This window comes from Pleurodeles waltl, chromosome 10, assembly GCF_031143425.1.
Source record: "Pleurodeles waltl isolate 20211129_DDA chromosome 10, aPleWal1.hap1.20221129, whole genome shotgun sequence".
In the NCBI taxonomy this organism is placed as follows: Eukaryota; Metazoa; Chordata; class Amphibia; order Caudata; family Salamandridae; genus Pleurodeles; species Pleurodeles waltl.
This window is the reverse complement of record NC_090449.1, coordinates 842,015,896-842,033,042: the sequence shown is the minus strand read 5'-3', so window position 1 is coordinate 842,033,042 and position 17,147 is coordinate 842,015,896.

Sequence of the window (17,147 nt, the reverse complement as noted above, 5' to 3'; positions counted from 1 at the left end):
TCACGTTGCGTTTTGGGGCATTTCCTGTCACAGGCGCTAGGCCTACCCACACAAGCGAGGTACCATTTTTATCGGGAGACTTGGGGGAACGCTGGGTGGAAGGAAATTTGTGGCTCCTCTCTGATTCCAGAACTTTCTGTCACCGAAATGAGTGGAAAATGTGTTTTTTTAGCCAAATTTTGAGGTTTGCAAAGGATTCTGGGTAACAGAACCTGGTCAGAGCCCCACAAGTCACCCCATCTTGGATTCCCCTTGGTCTCTAGTTTTAAAAAATGCACAGGTTTGGTAGGTTTCCCTAGGTGCCGGCTGAGCTAGAGGCCAAAATCTACAGGTAGGCACTTTGCAAAAAACAACTCTGTTTTCTTTAAAAAAATGTGATGTGTCCACGTTGCATTTTGGGGCGTTTCCTGTCACGGGCGCTAGGCCTACCCACACAAGTGAGGTATCATTTTTATCGGGAGACTTGGGGGAACATAGATAAGCAAAACAAGTGTTATTGCCTCTTGTCTTTCTCTACATTTTTCCTTCCAAATATAAGAGAGTGTGTAAAAAAGACATCTATTTGAGAAATGCCCTGTAATTGACATGCTAGTATGGTCGCCCCGGAATTCAGAGATGTGCAAATAATCACTGCTCCTAAACACCTTATCTTGTGCCCATTTTGGAAATACAAAGGTTTTCTCGATAGCTATTTTTCACTCTTTATATTTCAGCAAATGAATTGCTGTATACCCGGTATAGAATGAAAACACACTGCAGGGTGCAGCTCATTTATTGGCTCTGGGAACCTAGGGTTCTTGATGAACCTACAAGCCCTATATATCCCCGCAACCAGAAGAGTACAGCAGACGTAATGGTATATTGCTTTCGAAAATCTGACATTGCAGGAAAAATTTACAGAGTAAAACGTATAGAAAAATTGCTGTTTTTTTACCTCATTTTCAATAAACCCTTGTAGGATCTACACAAATGCCCCCTTTCTGAATTCAGAATTTTGTCTACTTTTTAGAAATGTTTAGGTTTCTGGGATCCAGCATTGGTTTCACGCCCATTTCTGTCACTGACTGGAAGGAGGCTGAAAGCACAAAAAATTGTAAAAATGGGGTATGTCCCAGTAAAATGCTAAATTTGTGTTGAAAAATTGGGTTTTCTGATTCAAGTCTGCCTGTTCCTGAAAGCTGGGAAGCTGGTGATTTTAGCACCACAAACCCTTTGTTGATGCCGTTTTCAGGGAAAAAAACCACAAGCCTTCTTCTGCAGCCACTTTTTCCCATTTTTTTGAAAAAAACGAAATTTTCACTGTATTTTGGCTAATTTCTTGGCCTCCTTCAGGGGAACCCACAAAGTCTGGGTACCTCAAGAATCCCTAGGATGTTGGAAAAAAAAGGACGCAAATTTGGCTTGGCTAGCTTATGTGGACATAAAGTTATGAGGGCCTAAGCGCAAACTGCCCCAAATAGCCAAAAAAAGGCCTGGCACAGGAGGGGGAAAAGGCCTGGCAGCGAAGGGGTTAAGAAGGAGCCTGTTTGTGGTTTTGAATGATCAGGTCCACTCCTGATAGTACGCAACACCCCTTTTGGATGCAGCATGTTAGTTGTCTTCCTGTTTTGTTTCTCTCTTTCTCTCTCTCTCTCTTCCCCTCCTCAAGGTTATAGGGACAATATAGTTAGGTTCTGAATTTTTTCGTACAAAACCATAGAACTTCAGCAGTAATAGTTAGAATTATTTCAAGTAACTAAAACTCGTGCCCTAGGGTAACTATAGGTTGCGCTTTCGCCATGCACAGTTGTCTCATCAATTAGTTTACTGCAAATGTTGCAGCTAGAGTATGACAGATGGCATAGAATATGTCATCAATGACATATGAGGAGTAACTAGCTGTGCATGGCAAAGGCGTGAGCTATAGTTACCTCAGGGCACCCCCATCAGTGATAAGTTGTCAGGGTGTTCCTACCCTGGCCCCTTTCATTTTATTTTTACTTTGCTGGGACTTGGCTCAAGCCGAGTCCCAAGATGACTTTCAACACTTACTGGTTTGAAGTGTTGGCAGCCAATCAGAGCTGTGCATTTCCCTGCACAAGCTTGTCTTTATTAACTAATACTTTGCGACCAGAGATATACACATTTGAATTTCCCTAAATTTCTCAAAAACGACTGAACAGATTTGATCAATAAGCAAAAGGGTGATCTGCATACCGACAGTTAGCTTTCTGCTAAATTTGGTGTCATTCCATCCAGTGGTTTGGCCTGTAGGGGTGTCTAAAGAATCCTATTGAAATTAACATGGGAAATGCAGACTTTTTTCAGCCCCTTTTATCTCGCTCCACTCGCTCACTCTGAAACTTTCCATGCGCAAAAAGAATCATTGCAACACCTTTTTTGGAAAATTTCTGAACATTCGTCAAACAGTGCCAAAGATATAGGCAAGTCAAAAAAAACACTTTTCCTATGGAAACATGGTCCTAACTATAACTACTGGCAACCGCCAGTAGGTAATATATATATATATATATATATATATATATATATATATATATATATTAAGCCTTTTTACTTATCTGAAAAAGACATTGTAAAGGCATGCATTGTGATGGATGAGTTGTAAAGGCATGCGTGGAAATAACATACGTGGTTCCGTCATTCAACCTGAGTGGAGTAGCACCCACAGGAGAGAGGTGGAGACGCATCTCTGCACAGCCTACACTGCTACAATAAGCAGCAGAAAAAAATAGTTTTAGCCTGAACAGCAGACAAGTTACTAAACACTTGCAGACAAGTCTGCTTAACATTCTAAGACTTTTTGATGAGGGGTAAAGAGACAATTGAGTGAGTTGCATGTTTGACCTGTGAGAGTATTTGAGCCATCTGCACTTCTGTGTAATCCTGCTTAATGTGATCTTGTCCCCAGTGATACTGGGAAGGAGAGCATGTAGCACCTCACTGTTTACTGCAATTTAGGACCAGATTACAGTTTGGCAGAAGTGTTATTTTGTGACAAAAGTGATGGATATCCCATCTGCCTTTGTGTTACTGCATTATACCTATGTGTAGCAATTGGGTTCCGCCCATTTAATACGCCCACATTTTTTGCTTTTGTGATCACCTGGTTTTGGATCTTTTACTGTGGGTGAGCCTCACTACCGATGCCTCACCCACAGTAATCACATGGCAAACAGACTGCGTGTGTTTACCGCCAGTGTCCACCTTTTAAGATAAGGCTGCTACAACACAGCAAGGGTAAGGGGTACTTGGCTGGTTACAAGTGAACACGTGCACACATGTGCGGGCTATATGTGGGAGACTACTGTTGTGTACAGCATGTTAATTGGGCATAGGCAGCATGGCACAATGGGTACTCTGCAGGGTTAGGTATTCACCTGGGATAGGCTTTATAGGGGTAGTGTGCACTAATAGGGAAAGTCAGTGTGATTTACTGTTTTGTATATAGTGACACCTCATTAGATTAGACACATAGGGAGAGAACTGCCTTAGAGTGCAGTTTCACTCCCCTTTTGTCTACAAAGACCATTAATGTCTTGAATTGGAGTGTAACATTTGCGAGAAAATTAATTATGTAACCCCCTCAAATTGATTTCTGTACTCCTTATGGGTCATCAAGAGTTTCCATATTTCCCTGGCTCAGCTCAGGATCCGAGCCCAGGCCTTTTGTCACCCTGCTGAACCCAGTTAATTACATTTATCTCCAGCAGAAGAAAGAAAGGCGGCAGCACACACAAGGAGCAATTAGCAGTACTTCTCCCAGCTCCTGAGGAAAAAGGGGAGGGCGGAATGATCTGTATCAATCACTCAGCTGTCATTCTGTACCAGGAGTGGGCCTTCCCAAGCCCACTAAACAAAAGAGAGTGCACAGGCAACTGGAGCCAAACCACCAGGGGGCTTCCTTTGAAATTCTAGTGTGCAAGACTCTGGCAGTGACCTCAGCGAGGATGTGGAGTTGAGACCCCATGTCACTAGTGGCTTCTGAGTGACGTCTTTTTGGACTGTCCCAGCATGCTATGCAGGAGGATTGGAACAGGGGCAGAGAGGAGATGTGGCACCCTAGGATTGGCCAGGGATGCCTGACTTTTGAAAACTTCCTCTCTCCTTTAAAACTTCTTGCACAAGGGCGAGACCTTTTTGCCATTGGATTTTTCTACACTTCTCTGCTGGATCCTATGATTGCCATCGGGAACTGAGAGGAGGAACGCCTTGAACCCCACTCAGGACTAAGGACTTTGCCCAGTTGACCCCAGGACAGTAGGTCTCCCCAAAGGCCAGTGAGGCTGGCCCGTTTGCACCCCCTGAGGACCAATTGGGGAAAAGACCTGGACTTTTCTGCAGCCAGAAACAAAGATCAAGAGGAGGGCGGGCACAGGAAATAAGGAAGACAAGCTCTTTTGATGACTGCACTGCCCTAGAGGTGATAATCCCTGGGCCCCAAGAATTTAGGGTGCACGAACAGCACTGCTGGCTCCTGTGGGGCTTAAAGGAGACAATGCATGGGTGGGGAGCTGGGGGGTGGGCTGCCTGGGCCCCCACCTGACACCAACCTGCACAAGGTGCCCGGGTGGGACCAGGCACCCCCAAATAAGAAAGATGGGTGCACGGGGAAAAAGAGCTGCAGGAAAGAAAAAAAAAAGCTGCACAGTTCTCCTGGCTCTGCGGGAAAGACAATACTTCAGTATTCACTGCTCCCAGAGGAGTGCCCCATAACACCCTGCAGGGCCTGGCTGTTTTCACATTCATTTTGGATAGTCCTCCCCTAGTGGTAGCCTTAGCACGATGGGACATCACCAACGAGAACAGGATAGGAATGGCTTTCCCCAGGACAGCTCTTTGATGTCCCCACCCTAAGTTGGGGGTATTCCCAAAACATTCACCTACCCAGGATTTTCTTCACATTTTTAAGCACTCTTAAGGCTGGAGTGTTTCGCCCTCTGTAGTCTGTGTGTATGATTACATTCATCAAGGCCTGAAAGGCCTAAAGATGGTTAAAAGCAGTATATGTACTGAAGCTCTCTCTAGGGGCCAAGAGTATGGTTGCAATGCAGTAATATGTCAACGAGATGCTCTCTAAGGGCTGTTTTTATAATCACAGTTTGATGGTAGAAATACACAAACATAGGTTGTACTTATTACAAATGCTTTTTTGGTTCAACATGATGATTTAAAATGTTTTATTGGTTCACAATAAGAACCTTTAATGCTTTATTTGTTCCCAAAATAATATCAATGATTACAGCTCACAGTATGTATGTTTATTATCATTAAAAAGTGCATTTATACTGGAGTATTGTTTTGGTAATTGCATCTACGTACACAATGATTACTATAACGTGTTTTATTGCTCTTGAACCATGATAAAAGCTACTAGACTCACTTGATATGTTGGTTTGGCTCCTTTAAGGGTCAAACATGAATTTACAATATCATACATGGTATTTTCTATCTGCCAACATATATATTTGTAAGTTATTTAATAGTATTTATTAGTGTGTGTGTATTATAAAGTACTTTCTCCTTTTCTAAAGAAAAAGTACTGACCGGACAATCTTTCATTAGTGTTATTATTGTGTGCCAGCAAATAGTGATTACTTGCCCACACCATCTCCTTTGAGTAGGCCTTGGACTGCTCTGCTGTGCTACCCTGTGAGAGTCAAGCACTACAATGTGGTGTTTAGTTCCCAGTAAGGACAATTGTGGACCTATTATTTGTGCAAGCCACACAACTAATAGCCCAATTTCCTACACTATGGCACTAAGGTAATAAGATGGAATAAATGTCTGTCACGTTAGGGATGGAATAACCATCCACCAAATTTTAAATCAGGCCCTTAGTGAGAAACCTAGTAGGTCATTCCAATTGAAATCAGTAGCATTCAGTTCAGCTGAGTGATTTAACTAATTTCTTTTTACACAAAAGAAAACACTGAGCTGGACTTTACATTATTGTGGTTGTTGATCAATTGTTGAAATCTGAGCTCTTGCCCCACACACTACTTCCCTGATAAGTCTGCAACTGCTTGCCCTGGCGACCCTGAGAGTCAAGTGTAGAAAGGGTGGTAAGTGGCCCAATTTGCAGAGCTATAGTTTAACGGAGACCAGGTTACCAGCAACCTCAACCACCATGATTGGGGTCCAGTATCCCTTGCATCCCTGTGATCTCTCAAAACAGGTAATAAGGGGGGCAAGTAGGCACCAACAGTTACAGATAAAAACACATATGCCAGTGAACTATTACGAGTTGCCTTGCATTGGGGGTAGTAATTTGTTTGTGGAGTTGTTAAGTGCAAACATGTATGTTTATATGAATATATAGTTAATAATGAAGAAACAATTGAATAATTCAACACAACACAGGCTATAATTCAATATAATCTTGAAAAGTTATGAGCTGTGCCAACCAAAGCCTTAAACCAGGAAGCAATTCTCACCATGGAATACTGGGACACATTCAAAGAGCACCTTGAGGCAGGAGAACTTTCTGTTTTACTGGTGGAATATGAGTCAAAACATAAAGCACCTTCAGGGAACTCACAGATTTTCAAGTCCACATGACAGAAGACACAGAGCAGGCAAGATGAAGTAGAACAAGGGCAGTTTCCTTGCCAGGCATCGTCTTTTGTTACTACACAGTGTACCTTCCAATAGATTAGCAACAAGCCCAACCGGCCCCTGGCATCATCCCACTAGTGATACCAATATATACTGGTAAAACCTGATTTTGCTACTTTCTTCCCTGAGAGTGTAGCACTCTTAAGTACCCCCCACGACGGTCATAGTTAATACTTCAGTGTATTCTCTTGCTGTAGTATTTTCATCCTTTGCACAAATCAATGCTCATCAAGGTGGATGAATCTTTGGACCCAGTAAGTAGTGTGGCAGAACCATCAACAGAATTTTAATACCACCCCAAACAATTTAAACACCATGACCAATGTGGCCATGGAAGAAAAAGTCCAATAAAAAAATTGTAGAATTTATCATTAGAAACACCAGCTCAATGCCATACAGACAATGGCAAAACCAAACTGTAAAGCTACCTAATTACTAAAGGTTGTCCAAGTCGCTGAAACAGATTCAGATGAACTAACACTAATAAAATTAAGCATTCAAGAAAAATAATGCATAACATTACCAAGAATATCGGGGACACTGAGATAATGCGTTGCTCAGAGTTAACAATCATTGATCAATTCAAATTTATTTTTAAACTCAATAATCTGTGGCTAGACACAGGTCAACCTTACAACTATCCAAATCAGGGAAATACATGTGTGGGGACGAACAGATGGGCAAAATACAAAAAGTACAAAAAGGACTAAAATAATTTGGAGAAAGATCATCTTGGCCTGCAGATCACTAACTAAGCTAAGCAAAACGTGTCAGCATCTTAGAAGCTCAGTCATGAGGCTTCTGATGGGAAAATAAAAGGATTACTAGGTCTAAGGGCATTTCAAAGGGCAAATGACAGAGAGGGAGTTAAGTCTCCAAGGGTACACCATTAAGGGAATCTTCATCAGCAAAGCATCAGGATCAGCAAACATCAAATCTGTATCTGGAGTCTGCAAGGGAATACTCAGAAATGCTCAAAGTTCAAATGTTCATCGATATTTTAGAATTCACAAACCATTCTGATTCGTCAAAGGTATAATTTCATGTCACAATGTAGAGGCATCATCCAATTGGAATTAACCGTATGACTCCAAATTGAAACAGTCCAATTATTTCCCAGGTCTGTAGTGGGAACCTTTTCCATCTGTGTGACTCCATGCACGTTTGAAACAACTGTATGTAAAACTAGTCTATGTTTCACACTGTACCTCCATCAAGGACACTAAGCTACAGTCTCTCTATCCTTAAACAATAGAATCTATTACCAACTAGCAAAGGTTCTCATGAGAACATAGCCTAAAAGAAAGTTCACATTAGTCAATGAATCAGCATTTCTAACACTATCACTGATTACAAGCTTCAACAGGCCTCACTCATGCTAACACAAGAGAAAATATAAAATGTATTTAATACGTTTTAGTAAAACATGTTATATGCAAACATAGATTCAGCAATAATAATTTATTAATATGAATAATACATTTAAAAAAGAGAAAACTTTGTTACTGAGTTTCATTAAGTACCACAGAGAACTGCATTTCTCTCACGTTCCACATATTTCTAAACTCATTGATCAGTTACTAATCAATAGAAATTCAATATTGTTTCTATATGCACTGTTAGTCTAGAATCTAAATTACATTTTAACATCAATGTTATCCTTCTAACATGTAATTTAATTCAAATGCCACATAAGGTGAAATTTGAAATACAAGCAAGTGCACATGTATACTTTGTGTGTCAGTGCTGCTTTCTACGTTTAGCCATTGAAACTACGAATAACAAAGCATAAACTGTCATATTCTGACAACACAAGGGGCTCTACTAAAGGTTAGACTACATCATGCTTATCCATGCTTCCCTCATAAAGATCCCTAAATAAAAAAGGCCCTAGATTCCATCTCCAAACACATTGTGTGGATGAAAACCTCAACTGACCATAACATAGCTGTTTATGAAGATGGTGGCCCCTAAATTATGTCACTGGAAACTAACTGATCCATTGGGCAAGTGTTGCAGTATGGCAAATGGCTCGACCCTATAAAAGGTTCAGTCCATTTGAACAGGAGACAACCCTAAGTCATTCTAGATATGGCAGAGGAATGAAAATCATATGCTCCCTTGCCTGAAAATGTCCACTTAATTGTTCAGACCCAATGCAAGGGCACACTTCCGAAACATTAAGCCATCTGGCTAAGAATATTTTTAGGACTTGTAATTCACTTAAACTTGCCTTGTTTTATAATTCGTACTGTTTGGGTTAATCTGATTAATCCTGAATGCTTGTTCAGACTTTCTGCTTAAAGATGGCTTCCCCTTTATTATTGTTCATTACTACTGGAGTCAAGTTTTATAATTATATACACAATAGCAATAACATGATAAAAGAAAATTAACATGTAGTTCAAAGGTCTTCAATCTGGGGGTCGCGACCCCCAGGGGGGCCGTGGAGTCCTGGAAAGGGGGTCCCGCAGTCCCCCAGCCGATCCTTAAAATGCCTCAGCTGAACTTTAATTTGAGTCTCCTGTGCTGTGAAAGCCTCACAGACAGCTAAGGAGACCTTCATCAAAGGGTGTCTGCTTCCTGAATGAAATGCAAATGTGCTCTAAGAGCTAATCTGCAAATGTATAGGGTGCTTGGGAGCAGCTTTAAATGATCGAATCACTCAAAGCTTTGTGAGGACAAACATTTATTCTCTTAGAGGGGTAATGCAGAGTTAACAACTGTGCTGTGAAGTGCACACTTTTAATTGTATTTCTACAGCATTTCCACAGTGCTTACTTCACCTGGAGGTGTTGAAGGGACAGCTATTTAAAAAAAAAAAAAAAAGGTATTGCATATGCTCTGATATTACTTAAATCTACATTTTGGAAGCACAGTTTTATCTCAAACCTTGTTGTAGTGGCCTATCTTATACTGTGTGTAATGCAAGTATAAAATACCGCCTTACATATTCACAGTGCTTTGTGTCACAGGCTGTGACCTCATGGCACTAAAAATACACAAGTTACTATAGTCAACTGCACTAACCAAGATTTAGTTCTGTCGCTCTCTGGTTACACACAGACCTCTGCAGTGCATCAATTGAGGTTTGATAATGCACTACAGTGCATTGCCCAATGAGTAACAACTTTCTTTTATTTATTTTTCATTTAAGCTGGCTGGTACTTTCTATGTAGCTACCTGACGGTGAAAGACTTTAAAAAACGTAGAGAATATTTTAGGTTTACTTATGAGAGGCTTGCGCTGCTGGAGCATCATTTTTTTTTTTTACGCTCCAGTGGCACAAGCCTCTCAGTCATACCTATGAGATGACGCAAAGTCACCCTGAGTGGCTTTGAATTGCCTTGTAGATATGGAGTAAGTCAAAGCAGTGCAAGCCGCTGCATTGCCTTACTTTGCGTGAAGGAGGCGTTCCATGGGCATTGTGGTGGGTGTTCCCATGCAACACAGATGGATTTTGACGCTTCCCCAGATTTACAAAATCACAAACTGGAGCAGTGCCAAAACTTTACGCCTCCCCAGAGCAGGCGTAATGAGGAGAAATGTTTAAATTTTTCCTTGTTTTTTTCTCTTTCCATGTGTGTTGCATTCTGCCGCACATTTAGAAAGAGGTACAGTGCCTCTCTGGATTGTTTTTGTGCAGGAAGGTCAGCCTTCCTGCACAAATACAATCCTGCCTATGTTGGCACTAGGTAACAATTGTGCGCCAGCACAGGGGGAAAGGACAGAAATGCACTGTATTTCATAAATACGGTCCATTCCTGCCCTTTTGTATTGGCATGGGGCAGTGTAGCAAGAAGACTTGCGGCTCTGTCCCACGTCAATTCCTCATAAATGATGACCTTTGTTTTTAGCCACACCCTTGACCACACCCCCACACTCACTGACCTTTGGGTTGCTAAACACTGTTTAATATTATTTCCTCACAGTAAAAATTAATTGCTGAGGGAAATGGGGACGTCTATTATTGTTGATGTTGAGGAGTACCAGGTTCTAGAAATTTTTTATCAGGAGGGGGTCCTTACACCTAAACATTTTGAAGAGGGGGTCCCGCCATCAAAAAGTTTGAAGACCTCTGATGTAGTTGAAATAAAGACATTGGGGCCGATTACAAGTTTGTCGGTCAGATAAACCCGGCCGCCAAACTCCAGATGAGGAGACTGCCATGGTGCTCGGCCCCATTTCGAGTTTTCCACTGGGCTGATTGACGGAAACCAACATTTCTGCCAGTCAGCCCAAAGGAAAACCTGCAATGGCATTGGACTCGGCTCCATATGCAGGCGAGTCCAATGCCATCGGACAGGGGGGCCCCAGCACCCTCGGAATGAGCACAGCAGACAGTGCGCATTCCGACGGTGCTGCAGAGGGGGCCCCCTGCACTGTCCACAACAACATTTGGCCCATGAAACTGCCATGAAAAGGCTGGCAGGGAACATGGTTGTAATCAGCAGGATGGCGCTGACTTCATGCTGATTACAACCACGACCGCCCTCATCCTGGTGGGGTCAAAGATCCTGGCGGGGTTGTTGATCAGGTCCAGTTGAGGAGCAGCAAAATCCTTAGGGGGGTTAACACAGTTCCCCATGCATCAGAAAAGCTTTAAAATTGACATTAGTTGAAAAAGCGTGATTAGATTTCTATAGGTACTTTTCATTTAGGTCATGCCATAGTAAGGTAGAATTCTTGGAGTTCAGTGCATTGCAATAGTGCAGACTCATCTGAACTGAGTACTTGATCTGGATTCTTCCAACAACAACCCCATACTCTTTACAGACCCGCCTTTGCCCTCCAAGGTTTTTCTTCCTTTTTGGGTTTTGTTCTTTGGTAATTTCGTTTCTGTTCCTGCACTGTATTTTTGTGTGGTGCAGGTAAGGCAACATGGTGGCCGAAGGCAACAGCAAGCATTACTTTAGCAAGAAGATAGCCCTGAGTTTCTTCGAATATACAGTGATATAATTATCTCACTATTTTGACGCATAAAGATGGTCAATACTATGGAAAATACAAATGTGGCATTATAAAAAAAAACTATACACATTAAGAAATCTCATGTTAACATGTTATTCACTATTTAACAGTCAATGATGCCTTTGGCTTGTATAGCATAACAGAAACAACCTTTATTTGCACAATCCTCTTTAAGAGCAAAACAGTTTGTTTAAGACGTGCAAAGTTGTATTCGGTGATAACACCCGTACCAGTTCACACTTCTTGTAGTAAAACCTGCACCTTTTATTTTGTACAATATGTTTTAAAACTGGTTTGTGTTTCACTTTTTTCAGTGTCAACTCTATGGGCCTTTAGAAGTACTTCTTTTTGTTGTGTAGCAGCAAACTTGAAGTACAATAATGTACAATAAATATGTGCAACGTAATTATCTCTCTAGGAGGCACTGGACGATTCAAAATATCAGACCTTCCAGAATTTTCTGGATTTTATTTCACTCTAATGCTACTCGTCAGTTTATCATGTAGGAATATAAGTTTATTGTGTCATCCTCACATTTGACCTTCACCTTGCTTTAAAAATAAACCTGCCTCCTTTTTTTTTTTAGGACGCGGAATCTCTGGCCTCCCTTATAATTGCCACGGGTAAATATTGGCTCCCTTTTCTCCTTAGACAACAATTCAAGCTTATGTAATTTCCACAAAAATCAACATTTAAAAAAAAACATGAAGATGAATGTGAGTCCGAAACGCTACAGGGAATTAAATGGTGGAGTGATTTCACTTGGATTTGTTTGTGCTGTTAAATTGAAACAGAACGTGAGTGCGTCTCTAACTTTGGGGCAATCTTAGTGTAACATTGTATACTGGCGGGCCGACTGGTAAGACTCCACCACCGCAATGGAATGCAAGTCTAGTTCAGTGGTTGATCGTTGGACTGAGTGTGAACGTTCTTTGAGGAGGTGAGTTTTAACAACAAATCCTACGAATGCGACACTTCAACCCCTATTATAGGGTGATAATTAGACTGCACTTACCAGGATGCATTGTGAAACCTAAGAAGGAGCCCACTGCAGGGCGAGATTTTTAAAGAACAAATATTGTGCAGTTATGTTGAAGTGCTGAACCCCATGAAGAAGGACGTGAGTACAAAATGCGTCGGGAATTAAATGGTGGAGCGATTTCACTTGGATTTGTTTGTGCCATTAAATTGAAATGGAACTTGAGTGCGTCTTTAACTTTGGGGCAACCTTTGTGTGACATATTTAAAAATTATTATTATTATTCTAAGATCTTGCCCAGCTACCCAAAAGGGTTTCCCCACGCTTCAGCAAAGAGTTAGCAGCTCGCAGAGTGAGAATCGATCAGAACCACCAGGTTTTTAAGATTTTTACGGAAGGATGTCAGTGAGGGGCAGCTTCTCAGGGACTCGGGCAGGGTGTTCCACAGCTCAGGGCCCAAGAATGAGAAGTAGCAACCACCCATGAAAGCCAGTTTAACTCTTGGAACCGTACAGAGGTACTTGTTGCTTGATCAAAGGGAGCGAGTTGGCTGGTATGGTACCACCAGTTCTTGTAGGTAGAGTGGACCAATTCTCGGACTACCTTTATGCATACAGCACAAGGCTTTGAACTTTATGCGTTTGTTCACCGCCAGCCAGTGAAGTTTGTGAAGGAGACATGACATAGAGGCATGTTTAGGAAGATGATACAGGAGCCTGGCGGCAGAGTCCTGGATGACTTGAAGACACCTAACAGAGACTTTGCCTGCCCCTAAGTAAAGGATGTTTCCAGAATCCAGTCTTGATAAAATCAAGCCCTGGATGACTGTCCTTTGAGATGATAAAGGGAGCATCCAGATGATTTTTATCGGCCATTTCAGAACCATGAAGCAGATAGAAGCTAGTGATTTGAGATTTCATCAGCAGATTGACATCTAGCCAAAAATCTATGCTCTTTACTTTGGAGACCGGTTCCGGGAGAGTGCCTGGGGTCTCAATACTGGAGGCCCCATAGCAGGGGGTTAATACCCATCACCATTACCTCAGTCTTGTCGCCATTAAGCTTTAATGAGTTGTTGTTCATCCAGGTGGCGATCTTACCTAAGCAAGTATAGCATGAATTCAGAGTATCAGAATTATGGCCCTGAGCAGATGACAGAGAAGATGATTTGAGTGTCATCTGCATAGCAGAACAGGGTAAGACCTCATCATGCCACAATGTCTGCAAGGTTACGAACATAGATATTAATTAGCATCAGGCTTAAGGCTCATCCTTGGGGACCTCCAGAAGTAAGAGCATGAGACTTGAATGTAGAGCTGAAGAACACTTGAAAAGTGCCATCTTTCAAGAAAGAGGTCATCCAAAATAAGGCTATCACTTGGAGACCCAGGTTCGCCAGTGTTTCTAATAAGATAGTAAGTGAAACAGTATCAAAGGTTAAGCTAAGGCTGAGTAGAATGAGCGCAGCCATTCCACCATTATCTAGAAGCCACCTCATATGTTCAGTGACTCCCAGAAGGGCTGATTCAATACTGTGTACTGCTCTAAAGTCCAAATGTGAGGGATGAAGAACTTTTTGAGAGTCCATGAAGGCAGTAAGTTGTGTGTTAACATGTTTCTCCAAGGATTTGGTGAAAATGGGAAGCATTAAGATTGGTTTGAAGTTAGACCAATTGGAGGGACCTAGAATGTGCTTTTTTAAGAGGGGCAGGAACATGGCGTGCTTCCATGCCCCAGGAATGCACCCCTCTTGTAAGGCGGAATTAAGGAGAACAGGTGAGTAATTGTATTAGGTTTGGAACCAGTGTACTAAGAATGGCCGGAGGACGAGGGTGTAGAGGAAAGGTAGATTTTGTGGTCTGTAAGAGGGTCTGAAAGCAAGAGGTGTCCAGAGAAGCGAATTAGTAAATTTTTTGAGTGGCTTGAGAAGCGCTGATAATATCTGCAATCAAGTTGGACAATCCATCCGTGATCAAAACTATCAAACTACATAATAAACATTATAATTAATAACTAAATTAGCATTTACCATAGAAGGACACAACTTTATAAAAATATACATTAAAGCTAATCAATAAAACAAACCATAAAGAAACTTTACCAATAAAATCACACACAATTAAGTCAAAATTATAAAAGGCACACACATTTCATAAACGTAATATTTCAAAAATGACAAAAAGCTGCAAGATGATGAAACACTGTCAGATTCTCTGACCAGACTGTGACAAAGAAATATATATATATATATATACACATCTTGACTACTACCTTGCAAAGTGAGTAAAACTTATATTTAACTTAAAATGTAGCTGTAATAAAAATTTAAAATGTAAATTAGCAAATAATTAACAAAACAATCTTCAACTTCTATTTCTTTACAGGTACGTACTAAAAGAAAATCCTACAACTTTGAAAACTGCTAACTTACTGAAAAACAACCCAATCACAAACTAGAAATCACCATAAAACAGAAAACATATAAATGCATCTATAGATTATATATACATATTATTTTTAGATAGAAACTTGCCCCAAAACCGTTTAAAGTGAAACCTAACAACCTCAACCTCTACAAACTAGAAACAAATAATTTATATGAAACTGACCCTCTTTTTTCCTTCCAACAGAAAAGAAAACACCTGCTCCACATTACAACACGCCCAACAGAAAAGCTGCAAAAAGGTGCAAAGCATCTAGGAAGATCATATATTTAAGTATAGATAAAAGTAGTTGCATAATTTGATATGTAAATAACAAACTTATAAACATTTTAAAATTGTAATTATTTTTTCTGTTACTCTACTTGAAGAAACAGTGACAGAAAGAGCAAGATAATAACATGGCAGATAGGAAAGCAATTATCTAAATTAGATGGGGTACACCTACAACCAGGAAAGTGCAGCGACGGAAAATGTAAATTGGAAATGTACCAAATATTATTCTAATGCATGATATGGGAGGTCCACTACAAAAGAGGATAGTGTAATTAATGTAAGAAAACACAATCACCCTCCAAATGTGACAGAAATAGAAGTAATGGAAGTATTGCAGGATGTAAGAGAGGCAAGAACTAGTTCCCAGGAGAGCACAACCATAATCTTAAAAGATATTGTGCCAGATGTACAAATCATTTTAATAAACAACTATATACAAATAAAAGACCAGTGGCCAGTCCATGTCCGTTTATGCCCATGGCACATATGGCAGCGTACATTTGCCCCAACTTGACTCCTGAGTGCAAAATATATCTGCACATGGTTGGGGCAGGCAGGTGCCTCAGGGATAGGGTATGGTGGTGGTGGGTTTAGGCTTGTGTAGGGGGGTCCTTGGGTTTGGGTGGGCTTCGGTTTGGGCAGGGGTCTTCATCTTTAGCTGTGGGAGGGGGGGCTCTGGATTTGGGTGGGGTAGATTTCTTTGCAGAGGTAGGAGCATAGAATACACCACAGGGGGCATGGGAGGACGCAGACGTGGAAGGGCTGGACTTTGGCAGGGACACAGAACACTTCGGGGACTCATGGGGTGGGAGAGGGGTAGTGGACTGGGTAAACTCAAAAAGGAAACTTTTTTTAGGTACACAAGGGCGGTCATGGGAAAAGTGTTTGGAAGTGGAGGTAGTGGGAGAGGTTGTCAGATGTGTCCTTGTGTGTGTCATGGGTGCAGGTGCATGAATGGAATGCTTGTGTGTGCTGGGTGTCTGTTGGGTGTGGGTCATTTAGGTGTCGAGGGAGGAGGTGCTGAGAATGGCCATGCTGGATGGGTGACTGTGTGTTGGGGTGGTGGCTGCAGGTATGGTGGATGTGCTGCATGTGGGGGTGTCAGTAGTTGTGGATCGTGTGGATATGATGACTGGGGTGGATGTCTGTGGGTCAGCTATTGTGGTGACTGTGGGTAACATGGGAGTAGTGGCTGGATCAGGCAGTGTTGATGTGGTGCCACCAGGTGTGAGTGTAGTGGCTGTGCAGGGAGTGGATGTTGTTGTGTCTGCAGGTGTGTGTTGTCTGTGTACATGCCGGCGGTGGGTCTTGTGGTGCTTGTGTTTGTCATGTGCAAACGTGTCTGTTCGAGTGGATGCCTGCTTGTGTGAAGGTGTGCTCTGAATGGGTGTGGGTAGAGGAGATTGTGATTGGGAAGAGGTAGGTGGAGGGGGGACGGTAGACAAAGGGACACTGGCTGCCATCAGGGAGGAGGCCAGAGCCTCAAAGGATCTCTGCAGGCCAGCCAAGGCAGCGTGAATGCCTTCCAGGAACACATTGCTCTGTTGCACTTAACTGCCAGTCCCTGGATGGCATTCACAATGGTGGTCTGACCCACATAGATGGACCTCATCAGGTCAATAGCCTCCTCACTAAGGGCAGCAGGGCTTCCTGGGGGAGGGGCAGAGGTGCCTGTGGCAAAGGAGACACCCATCCTTTTGGGTGAGCGGGCGCGGGCAACTTGGTGGGGAGCTACAGGGAGGACAGTGCTAGTAAGAGGGCAGCGGACAAAGATGGTGCTGGGGTAGTCCCAGATGGGTCCGACACCGCCAGGGAGTGTCCACTGGAGGAGGATTCTGAGGATGATGATGATGATCTGGTCTCCC